Here is a 12,372-nt window from a genome sequence, read left to right as displayed (position 1 = left end):
GGCACTATCGTTACCTCGAATCACGAGGCAGCTATTCGTTTCCTCTTCATCCTTTGCCTATTTAAACCCTCTCCCTCTTCAGACACCCTTCTTCTTTACGCGAACCTAAAGTCATAAGCCCTCTACATTCCAAAAGCCTCCCCGTGAACATAAAGAACCCTCCAGCCCTCTCTTCGATCATACCTACTCCATCCACGATTCAAATGGAAGGTCAAAATACCCCTTCTTCAGCCCGATCAACAACCCCAACTTTCTCCTACGAAGTAGTGTCCCCTTTTGTTTCCATCAACGCAAGTTCATTCTTGGTCACCGCCGCATTGACTTAGGCACTACCACCCACTGTGGCATCACCTTCACCATTCAACCCCATACTCATCCCATCAATCACAACGGAATCCCAGTCCTCATTGCCCCATAATCCCCTTCGACCATCAGCCTCCGCCACAAGCGAGGCAAGGTGTAAGGATGAGCAAGAAGTCTATGGAGAAATTCTAAAAAAATCTAAAGCCTCTCGAATCCTTGGACGAAGGCGTGGTCAATCAATCAGGCGGTCAGCAAGTTGAGGTCAAGCCATCGCCACTTGAGTCAATCAGCACAGTGGCTAAGGAGACACAAGGCGACATCGAAGTGGATGGAAGAGCCCCTGGAGAGAATAAGTGGAAAAGAAAGAAGGAAAAGAAACAATAAAGTAGGCACTTCTGCCTCTACTACGGAGGCGTTGGTGAAAGAGTTCTAGAGAAAGGTCAAAAGAGTGAGGGAAAGCCTTGGTGAAATATGGAAGGAGGAAGAATGTCTAATCGCAGTGACAGAACTCCATCGCGAGATTCGTGATGAGAAGCTTGATCACATGAATGTTCCATTGCAACTTGAAAAATCAATGGATAGCATAGTACGTTCTGCGATGAAATTTAAAAAGGGACTTAAAGAAGAAAGTGAAGAATAGGAGAATTAGAAAGGAGAAGGTTCAACGCGCTAAACACGATTTACATAAAGTAAAGGCAGGAAGGTAGATGCATAGAAAAAAGATACGGAAAAACAAAAAAAGGAAGAAAAGAAGAACGGAGCAGTAGGTGGCGGCCTTAGTAAAGAAAAAGAACAAAGGCTAGTGGTGGTAAGAAATGAGGAAAAGGGAAAAGCGCCAAAACGAAGGCAAGAATCGTGATCAATGCCTGAATAAGTGATCCCAACCCCACTGCCTCAAAAAGGTGGCACGAGTTTAAATTTGGGGGTGTGATAACTTGTAGAAACACAAGTTATTATATCTCTTTCATTTAAAATAATAAGGCAAAAGCATGAAATTTAGATAATTTTTACCAATAAATCTATACAAAAAGCGGAGCATGCGATCACATACTTTTAACGCATAACATATTTAAATTTCACACTAATTTCGCTACTTCTATGCAGAATATCCTTCAGCAGTCTGATGAATGTGCGATCGCATGTTGCATACCCACTAATGCGATCAAGCAAGAATTATGAGTGAAGAAAAGGAAAGACGATCGCATAAGGTAAAAAGCATTGAGACATGACATGACATGGGCGGTGGGTGTCACATCACAAGTTGCGTTGGTGGCCGATAGGAAAACTTTGTTGAAGATTCAATGAACCCTTAACACGTTGCAGACGGCGCAGCAGAATATGAATTTAGTGTGCCCCATCAACGCAATCATAAGTTAGAGAAAAGAAGTGCTCGCAAATGGCTATAAATACCCATGCAAATGCCATGCGGAAAGGATATGGATGTTTTAATACAAACATTGTGATATATATCATGGGATACATTGTGGGAGACGAGAAGAATCCCCTGAGAAGAAATTCTTTCAGGAACCCTTAGAAATTCTTCACCAAATTGTTAATTCTACCTCTTGGTTGCTCGATACCTACAAAATAGGAAAATAAACACATAAAATCCACTAACGAGCCTGAATTAAGCTAGGAATATTAGCTCTTTTTTAGAGCTAATAAGGAGACGAGAAGAATACCCTAAGAATAAATTCTGCCAGAAACCGTACCAATTTTCCATAGAAATTCCTTAGTGAGAGCTTAGGATTCTAGGGAGAGAAGAGGATAATATTGGTCAATCGTATAAGTGAAGCAACTGTAAAACTAGCCGAAGAAAGCAAGTCATTGCGAACTAGAGCTTGACTTTCTGACCCTTTCTCTTTATTTTGTGTATTTGTATTGTAATTCGTGTATTGACAAATTCAGATTTGCAGTATGAATACATGTTTGTTATATACCTTGTCTGTCTTTGTTAGCTCTAAAAAAGAACTATTATTCTTAGCTTAATTTAAGCTCGTTAACGTATTTTATGTGTTTATTATCTTATTTTGTAGGTACCATGCACCGAGGAGGTAGAACCAAGAAATCAGAGATAAACAAGACTGATTTTAAGCAATTTGGAGGTGATTTGAGCTGTCAGGCTTCAAAACAGTGAAAATTACGAAACTGCCACTACACTGTCACAGTGTTGCAACGTTAGCTTGATGCTCTACCCTGATGCTCTAAGGCAGAATGTGCAGCATTGCAATGTTGCTTTACAACATTACGACGCTGCGAACTTTTATGGACGGACATGGTTAGCACATTGATAACGGGCAGAAATGCACGTTATTATAGTGCTAACTTATTAAATAATGTTGGATTGCGTTGATGAAATATGTTAAATTGCGTTCATTAAGCATAAATTCTATAATATTGCGGTTGCATTCGTTCAGCGCATTAGAACTATTGATTTTTGTATTTTTTGTGCAGAATATGCATTAACGCAATGCAAGATTGCAATCATAGGAAATCATCGGTCGAACGCAACTTCGCCGCAAGACTTTGCATTCATCGTGCTCGCAAATATTCACCCGAGAAGGATCGCTGCAACTTGGTCAGCACAACATGGTGGACGCATCTGGGTGAAAGTCTTTATAAGAATGGAATACTTCCATTGGCATTTTGTGCTTAACTCATTTATAAGAATGGAATTTCTTTCTCTATATTTGTTCACTCTCTGTGATTCACGCATGAGTAGCTAAATTAGTTGAATGGGTTGAGAAGCATTTAGCTAGCACAACTAGGGAATCTTCATTCTTTGTGATTATCTTGTTTATGTATACTTCATTCGTCTATTAGAGATACTCGAGAGGGTAGTCTAAGGACAGGATCTAGACTTGGGAAGGTCAGGTCAAAATCTAGGTTTGGAAGAACCAGATTAGAACGAATAAACGAGAGATAGGTGCTTAGGGATGAGCACTATTGGTTATCAACGCATCACATGCATCTTAGCAATAAGATATGATTGTATGCGGTCACCTTGCTTCCATGCATTTTGCATCGATGCATAGGACAAGAGTAGAGAGTTAGGAATAAGCTCTATGGACATTTTGCATGAAACATATGCATCCTAGATTTAGGAGCATCGCATTTACATTGGAAAATGACTTGCTGTGTATGGTAGTAACATGATCGCATAGTCTGACGCATTCCCAAGTAATGCTAGCTAAAAATCTTCTCAACCCGTTCATCGTATACTCATTGCATCTATCAATGCAAATTTCGTTTCTCAAATCCGCCGCATTTATTTATTTCTTTTTTTTTTTTATCAACGTAAACAACAAACTAAACACTTCATTTATTTACCGTTTACCGCAAAGTTTTCATCCAAAAACTATCAACGCAATCTATTTTCACAAGTCCCTGTGATTGACCCTAGACTTACCAAGAAACTCAGGAGAATTTACACTTGAATTCTGCTGGGGAAACATGAGTGCACAACGCAATCCACCAACGTATGTCATTCATATTTTCACTTAATAAAATTACGCATCAATTTTTTGGCGCCGTTGTCAGGGACTTCGGCAAAATAGTTTTTTAACTGTATTTTTTTTATTTCTTTGCAGGATTCTCAATCTCTAGCGAATTATGACTCGGAGATTGAGAGGACTTTTAGAAGAAGATTGAGGGACCACCAATAACAACAAGAAGAAACACCAAGAATGGCAGAGCAACCGGTAGAAAGGGTCGCTAATGCGAACAATATAATGGCCAACCCATCCTTCTGGCGAATGATGAGGTCGGCGTTAAATGGATCGAGGTTTGAAATGAAGCCGGTGATGTTGCAGATGATCCAGGCTACTGGGCAGTTTGGAGGGAGGCATGGCGAAGACGTGCACGCCCACCTCCGGAGCTTCATAGAAATCTGCAACACTTTTGTGTTCCCAAACATCTCAATTGAGGAAGTTTGACTAACGCTGTTTCCTTTTTCTTTGTGTGATCAAGCGAGGAATTGGGTATACTCTCTCGAACCGGGAGAGATAACTTAATGGGAATAGGTGGTGGAAAAGTTTATGAAGAAGTATTTTCCACCAACTGAGAATGCTAGGAGAAGAAAATTGATAACAAATTTTGAACAAGAAGATGATGAATCGTTCAGCGATGCTTGGGCGAGGTTCAAGTGGTTGGTAAGAGACTGTCCTCACAATGGCTTACCAGACTGCCTGCAAATGGAGATTTTCTACCAAGGATTGAATCCCTCTTCGCAGACCGCTGCCAATGCGGCAGCCGCTAGTGGTCTGCTCGACAAAACATATGAGAAGCTAAGAGCATACTTGATTGCATTTCCAAAAATCATGAAGATTGGAGGGAAACTAATCAGAGATCAAGAATCAACGAAAATAACGCAAACAATGGGGCCATTGCATCCTTTCAAAATCAAATGATGGCGATGATGAGTTTAATACAAGGCATTGCAATTAATAATATGGGAGCGAAGAAAGGGCAGGTCAGCGCAATCACTCAGACGAACGCAAGTTGTGTCCTTTGCGGTGATGCTCACCTGATGGAGGAATGCCTAACAAACCCACAGTCGTTATGCTTCATGAGAGATAACCCCTATTCCAATACCTACAACCTCAGGTGGAGAACCCACCCCAATTTTTCTTGGAATAATCAACAACAAAATTTTCAACCTGTGGTGGAAAAAGAAAGGCCACAAGGATTCTTTCAACGCAACAACGATCCAGCGCAAAATCAAACAAGCAGCTCATAACAACCACCATAATCCCTTTCTTTGGAGAGCCTACTGAAGCAATATATAGGGAAAAACGAGACGGTGCTTCAAAGTCAGGCCACATCCATCCGCAATCTTGAATTACAAATGAGCCAGATTGCGAATGAGCTCAAAAGTCGACCGCAAGGAGCGTTGCCGAGCTCAATTGAGCTCCCTCGCAATGCTGGGGTAATGGAAAGGAACAGTGCTTAGCAGTCTCCTTGCTAAGAGACGACACGACTGCGGAAGTAGGGGAGAAGCGCATTGCGACCAACTTGAATGCAGTGATAACCGAAGACTCGCTGACCTATAGTTTGGAGAAGCCTGAGAAAACAGATCCTGAAGTTGTTGTATGGATACGAATGGAATGTTATGTATGTGTTATGTTTTGTATCGCCTATACACACTACTGATTGATGAATGTGCTACAAGCTCATGTCCCCGGAAACGGCGCCATAAACTTGTAACGAAAGTTTATGTAAATAATAATCATACAAGCTCATGTCCCCAGCAACAACGCCAACAACTTGATGACATAGAAATGTAATTCCTTTATTATGCATGCACTGCGATGATAGATAGTACTTTGCGATAAAGACAATTTTATGTGATACTACGTCTAAATATATGCGTTGATTGTTATATGCTTGTAGTATGCAATGAAGTAGTGTGTGTCACAAGTTTCCTTGCGCTAAAACCAAGTATAATTCCAATGCAAGTTTCTCAGAATAATCCGAGGTCGAACACAGGGATTGTTTTCGTTAAGGTGTTACTTTTGTGATACATGCGACCAGTTTAACAATGAATAAAGAATTGGGTTGATACATGAATGTAAATTGCGATAAAGTAAAATATGCGTTGAAAACAAAAACCTAAACTAAGATGATACAAGATACATGATACATGATGCTGAGTCCGTGACTGACTGTGAAGTTATACAAAGGATTGTGGTATGCGATGGCAAGTCTTTATGGATGAATCAGAAAGAGAAAGAGTAAATAGTAAAAACAACGTAAGGTTGTCAATTGCGTTAAAGATGCAACTAAGGTTCCGCTTTCCCTTAGCATATACCTCTCGATGATTAGCCGCGTTCCCATATTTCTATGGTGAAACAGGGATGAACGTGATGAACGCAAGGTTGCTTCCATCTCTGGAAGTATTTCTCGCTTTAGATAACACATTCTTTCAACCTACTGTCACTAGGCGAAATAACATCTTCATTTCTGTCACAGGTGAAGATGCCGCCGAGCATGCTTTAACTAAACTTAGTTATTTCCTTAACACAAATTAATTTGCTTGCTTAATTCTTGCTAATTACCCAGGGAATTAGGAAAACATGATGGAGAAAACGGATTATGGATGAACAGAAATAGATAGAGAGATGATAATAATGGGGAGAAATCATATAGGTTAGGTGACGCATAGTCCCGGATGGGTGTATTGCGGTCGTTCTCCAGGAGAACGGGGTTTGCCATGATGTTGTTCGCATTTGCGGCTCTTTCTTCCGGTTGTTCCACCATTATGAGATTTCTCTCTTGTTGTTGTCGGCGGTTGTTACTCTATCTTCTTCAAAATAGAGTAGAAATCTCCTTTTCTTCCATCTTAACAATGTTAGTGGGTGTAATTGCGATAATTCATAATTATTGTATTTCGAAGCTAATTTTCATACAATTGGTGCATATTTATTCTCTTTTGGCCGCAATATCTAGATAAGGCAGTACAAATAACTTGTATTTCAACAAGTTATCACATCCCCAAATTTAGATATATGCTTGTCCTCGAGCATATCTTGCATTTATTTTCTAATTTCAACATTAACTCATGATAATCAGAGGAGTTGTCTCTTGCATTTATTTTTCTTTTCTATTCTTCATATTGCGTTGTTCTTGGAAACCCACCTTCGTTTTGGCTTGCTCCTACAGGTGTCATACGAACATCCAACTACGAGTAGGCTCCTTTCACAACTAAACTCTTATCAAGTTGGGAACATTTTTAAGGATTTCCCTTGCGCTGACATTGGAGTTTTGTATGAAATTTATTTATTATTATTTTTATTGAAAATGAACGCATTTACTTAAATATTGCATATTTTGATCTTATCTGCTCAGACCTTCCCCACCCCCAAATTTAAAAATGAGCAAGGTCTTCATTGCGTTGTTTGGGTAGACTAGACAAACACTTAGAATAAAATTTCAAAAAGAAGATTTGAGCAAAACTTTGAAAGATAAAAGGTAAAGTACTGCTAAACTAAGAATTAACTAAGTGTTAGTCAGAATTTACAAAGTATAGGAAATGTTTCTAAGTATAAACATATAGTACATCACAGAAACACAATGAAGAACCCAAAAGTGAAAGATTCAGAACATCGCAAGTATTGACAAAGGATGATAAAGAAAAAGGCACAGGCAAAAATGGGGTGAATATGTAATTGTATTGAATATTAACAAAGTATACAAATAATTACAAATTAACGCAATAAAAAATTTGTGCCTATACAAGAGTCAAAGAATTGATTGACTTTTTAAATTTGATTCAGATGGGTGCACGCTAAAAAGTGGCACCGCGCTCCTCATAATGCAAAACATTTTTGCTGAGGACGGGCAACAACGCATGCACTCCCCCAACACACCCCTTAACTAACACATTTCTGGAGGATACCTCAACATAGTGCATTTAGCTAAGGACGGGCAAAGGACACATACGCGCGCAACACACCCCTCAACGCAATGTATTTGGGTGTAATGGACGCAAAGTGTCTCTTGTTAACTCACAATGTACCCATCATCGCATTTCATATCAGTATTTATTGTTCTTTCCAATTCATCTAAAATGCAAGTCGAAAAGGACTTTGTGGTGTTTAGTGTTTCATCCAATCATTCACAAAATTTACGAACGGCGTTACTAAATCTAAGGAATAAAAATGAATACGAAAGTATATTGAAAGGAAACGCATAAAGCATTAAAGACTAATTCTAATGAGCAGTAAATAGTGGCATTTAGAAGGCGATAAAAGAAACCTGGAGAGAAAGCATGTAAACATAGATAGGGATGCTGATTGTCAGATGTTTCAGAATTACCGAAATCGCTTCCCCCGCAAGCAGTTTAATCCTGCTTGCCCAAGTCAATGGTGTCCATGCGTCATTCGAAGTCGCCTCTATAGTAAGACTTAATCCGCTGACCATTGACTTTAAACGCGCTGTTCCCATCTAAAGTTGTTAGTTCTACTGCATTGTGAGGAAAGATTGTCTTGATTCGGAATGGCCCACACTAGCGGGACTTCAACTTTCCTGGGAACAACCGCAAATGAGCGTTAAATAATAATACCTATTGACCTTCGGTGAATGTCCGGTCGTTTATGCAGTCTTCATGCCATTTCTTGGTCTTCTCCTTATAGATCTTGGCATTTTCGTAGGCGTCCCATCACCATTCGACCAGCTGATTCAATTGCAGCTTTCGGACTTTCCCCGCACTTGCTAAATTAAACTTCAGCTTTTTACATGCCCACATTGCCTTATGTTCCAACTCGAGCGGCAGATGACAAGCTTTTCCAAAGACCATGGCGTACGGGGACATGCCAATTGGTGTCTTATATGCAGTCTTGTATGCTTCATCAAGCTTGGGTGACCAATCCTGCCTGGAAGTATTGACTACCTTTTCCAAGATAGTTTTGATCTCTCTGTTAGAAATTTCCGCCTGCCCATTAGTCTGTGGGTGATACGCAGTCGCAACTCGATGGCTGACGTTAAAATTAGTCAACAGGTTGGCAATTATGCGGTTGATAAAGTGAGAGCCCTCATCATTGATTAAGGCTTGTGGCGTCCCATATCGAGCAAAAATGTTCTTCTTCAGAAACTTCGCCACTGTGGCCGCATCATTCTTGGCACATGCAATGACCTCAACCCATTTTGATACATAGTCAACCGCGACCAGAATATAGTGATGACTTTCGGATGGTGGAAATGGGCTCATGAAGTCAATTCCCCAAACATCAAATAATTCCACTTCTAAGATTGATGTCAAAGGCATCTCATTTCTTTTTGACATATTTCCCGTTCTCTGACATATGTTGCATTGCACAATATGAGCTTGGGCATCCTTGTCACACCTCGCCCCAGACTACCCTCTTAGCTTAGGAATGGGCGTGACTGACAGAAGTTATCAACCCTTTCGTTGACACTTACTACCTAAAAACTCTTGCAGAAATAACTCTGATACCAATGTATAAATTCAACAACCAACTGATTAAGTCAAGGAGGCAAACTACAGCGGATTAAGTAGGCCCATCTTATATTACAACGATATAACGTTTATAAAACTCCAAGACTTATCTACAAAATTTACAACAACTATAAAACCCTCCGGAAGTGTAACTGTGGCATGTGGCAGACCTTGACCTTAGCAGCACCCTGGAAGTCCTCACCTTTCACTACCTGAGAAGAAAAAGAAAAACATTTGGAAAGCATGAGCTATAAATCCCAGTGAGTGACTAGAAAACTGATTTTTATCAAAAGAACTACCCCACACTTGGGTACTTTGGCTCAGATACCTTCTCAACTATGTCCTTTAGTATCGAGCTACTCAGATACCTTCTTAAATGTCTTTCGGTATCGAGTTTCAAGTAAAACTAGTCATACAATGACTTTCTTTAATAAAACTTAGAAAACATGTCTTTATCTGAAAGATCTTTCTTTAGCACATGGTTTCTTTAAAACATTGTAAATATTTTAGTAAAACATTTTAGTCACTCACCTTGATCGTTTAGGAACCTTTCTCTCTAGAAGTTCCTTTGTCACTTCAGGCTCTCTTTTGAACCCTAAAATCCAGACTCAAATTAAAGCTCCGATTACTCATAGTTCTAGACAATATTTTAAGATACTTCCTTCTGAAAACATGTTCTAAACTGTCTCAGGAAGCTTACCATAAAATCTTAGCTCAGAACTCCTCGTGGTTTGGCCGGAATCTTCAAAACATCAATACTGGCCCAGCTTACCCGACAGCCTGAACCTTCTGTCTTTTTCTCAGCTTCCAGCCCGATTCCTTGGAGCTTCTTCTCTGGAAGCCCCACCATGAAATATAGACTCTTTTAGCTTTCAGATGGCTTTGGAATAACTCCTAACGCACGAGTAAATTGGGAGAACTTCTCGTCCCAATTTGATGTTGTTTTCCAGACTTCACTGTCCAATGCGTCCTCTTTGAAGCTCTATGATCAACGCATGGATTTTGCTCTCAACGCAATATTTACTCAAATTTCCCACTCTTTTAAACGTATTTTGAGTTGTGATCTGAAAAATGAAGGCTTTTAGCCCTATTTATAGGCGTCCAAACATTCCCCAAATTCGACACCTCCTACTTGGCTGCATGTCCAAGTGGTTCCTCCTCACACTAACATCATAACTCTTTGATCAACGCAATGTAAGTGCCCTTCTCCTATGTAGCCAACGCATGGGCTTCAAATTGCACATCTCCTCAAGCCTCCACCTCAAATCCTTAATTCTAAAGGTTTCTTCTCAATTAGCCACATGTTAGGATGACGTCTTCCTTATGAGCTCATCCTTCTTATGCGTTCATTCCCTTAAATATGCGTTCACTAGGGTGATTCTCAATGCATACAACTAGCCTAAGGTATCAACGCATAGTGTACTTAGAACACATACTAGGTCTTCAACGCATAGTATGATTCCAATGCATAGCAACCCTTAGTTTCCCTTAATTTCCAACATAGCACCATCGCAACCCTTAACCATCGCAAGAGCCAACACCATGCATCCAACCTAGTCTATCGCATGTTCTATGTCCAACACATCCCTCGTGCAAGCCATCACCAACCTCCAATGCATCGCAAGGTCACACGCCTCTAACGCATTGGCATAGCATCAACGCATGGCTCATATGGGTTGCATGGCATGGGCGCTTTTCCGGTAGCTTGGCATCGACGCATCACTCGACATGGCTTGCTCGTTCACTCGGCGCATGGATGCAGCCATCGACGCATTGTTCACTTGGCTGCTTGATGCATTGGCGCTTCCTTCGACGCATCGCTTAGCACGGTAACTTAGCCCGCTTCGACCAGTTTGGACAAGGTGCTTCGACGCATGGCTGGGCAGTTTGGCTGAGGCTGCTCGACGCATGGCACCCTCCAGCCCTTGTGCCATCCTAATGCCTCATCCTCGGCTGCCATCCTTCAACCGCCTACCACCCTTCAACGCATCCTTCCATTTTTCTTCCTTCACCAACGCATTCAATGCATCCATCATCCAACGCATCCAACGCATCCATTCAGCCTAATGCGTTGGTCTAACCTCCGAGGCATGCGTCACTCCCACTTCAACTTCTTCCTTGGCCCAAATAATCTCTCCAAGATCTTATGGCCAGCGCATGGCAATGCCTAGTCCAACACTTAGTCATTTTTCATCAATTTAAGCTTAACTCAAAACTACTCAAGGAAAATCTATTCAACACCTAGAAATTTCCTTCACTTCAACATAGGATTTAACTTTTACTTAGTTAATTCCTCAACCACCTGCTTAAGTAGGAATAATGAAAATTCGGGACCCTTATACCATTCTGTATAAATGGACTACAATCCTTGAACAACGTTGGCAAGAAATAGCCACATTGTAAAACCTTTGCGGCAGTCCACTACCCCCCAAAGTGTCCTCCGTAAGAGGACTCATGACACATTTCCAGAATGTGGTTGACTTCGTGCTCAGGAACGCATCGACGTGATATGTGATCAGGACCAAGTCGATGTAGGAATGGGTTGTCCCATAAATAAAATTTGATATCATGTCTTAGCTTTTTCTTCTGCTGGTAAGTGTAGTCATTTGGTACTTGACCGCAAACGATGAAGTTCACTATGTCCGCATACCAGGGAATATTAACGTCTACTGCCATCAGCAGCTCGTCAGGGAATCTTTCTTCAATATCTTTTTCTTTCCCTTGAACCTCGCAATTCTCCAATATTGAAAAATGATCAGCGACTTGGTTCTTGGTGCCCTTCCGGTCTTTGATCTCTAGGTCAAACTCTTGCAGTAGCAATACCACCATATAAGCCTTGGTTTTGCATCCTTTTTTTTAATCAAATACTTGATCGCAGAGTGATCTGTAAACACCACAACGTTTGTTCCGATTAAGTATTGTCGGAATTTCTCCAGTGCAAATACCACTGCGAGCATTTCCTTCTCTGTGGTTGTATAGTTTTCCTGTGCATCATTCAATGTTTTACTTGCATAATAAATAGGATGCAATACCTTATCCTTGCACTGACTCAAAACTACACCCACAACATATCCGCTAGCATCGCACATCAACGCAAATGGTGGCGTCCAATC

The 12,372-nt window shown here is 40.7% G+C and overlaps 1 non-coding gene across 1 annotated transcript; it reads right to left on the bottom strand.

Moving 5' to 3' along the window:
- Nucleotides 1-4,373: 4,373 nt before the first annotated feature.
- LOC150030900 (small nucleolar RNA R71) lies at nt 4,374-4,480 on the bottom strand. The gene has a single exon (XR_016526378.1). It is a non-coding gene; the product is annotated as a small nucleolar RNA R71 (small nucleolar RNA).
- Nucleotides 4,481-12,372: the final 7,892 nt, after the last annotated feature.

This window comes from Benincasa hispida, unplaced genomic scaffold (assembly GCF_027475165.1).
Source record: "Benincasa hispida cultivar pf3 unplaced genomic scaffold, pf3_genome.v1.1 HicScf1599, whole genome shotgun sequence".
Lineage (NCBI taxonomy): Eukaryota > Viridiplantae > Streptophyta > Magnoliopsida > Cucurbitales > Cucurbitaceae > Benincasa > Benincasa hispida.
Note: the sequence above shows the minus strand (reverse complement) of the source record. Positions and strands in the feature narration are given on the sequence as shown.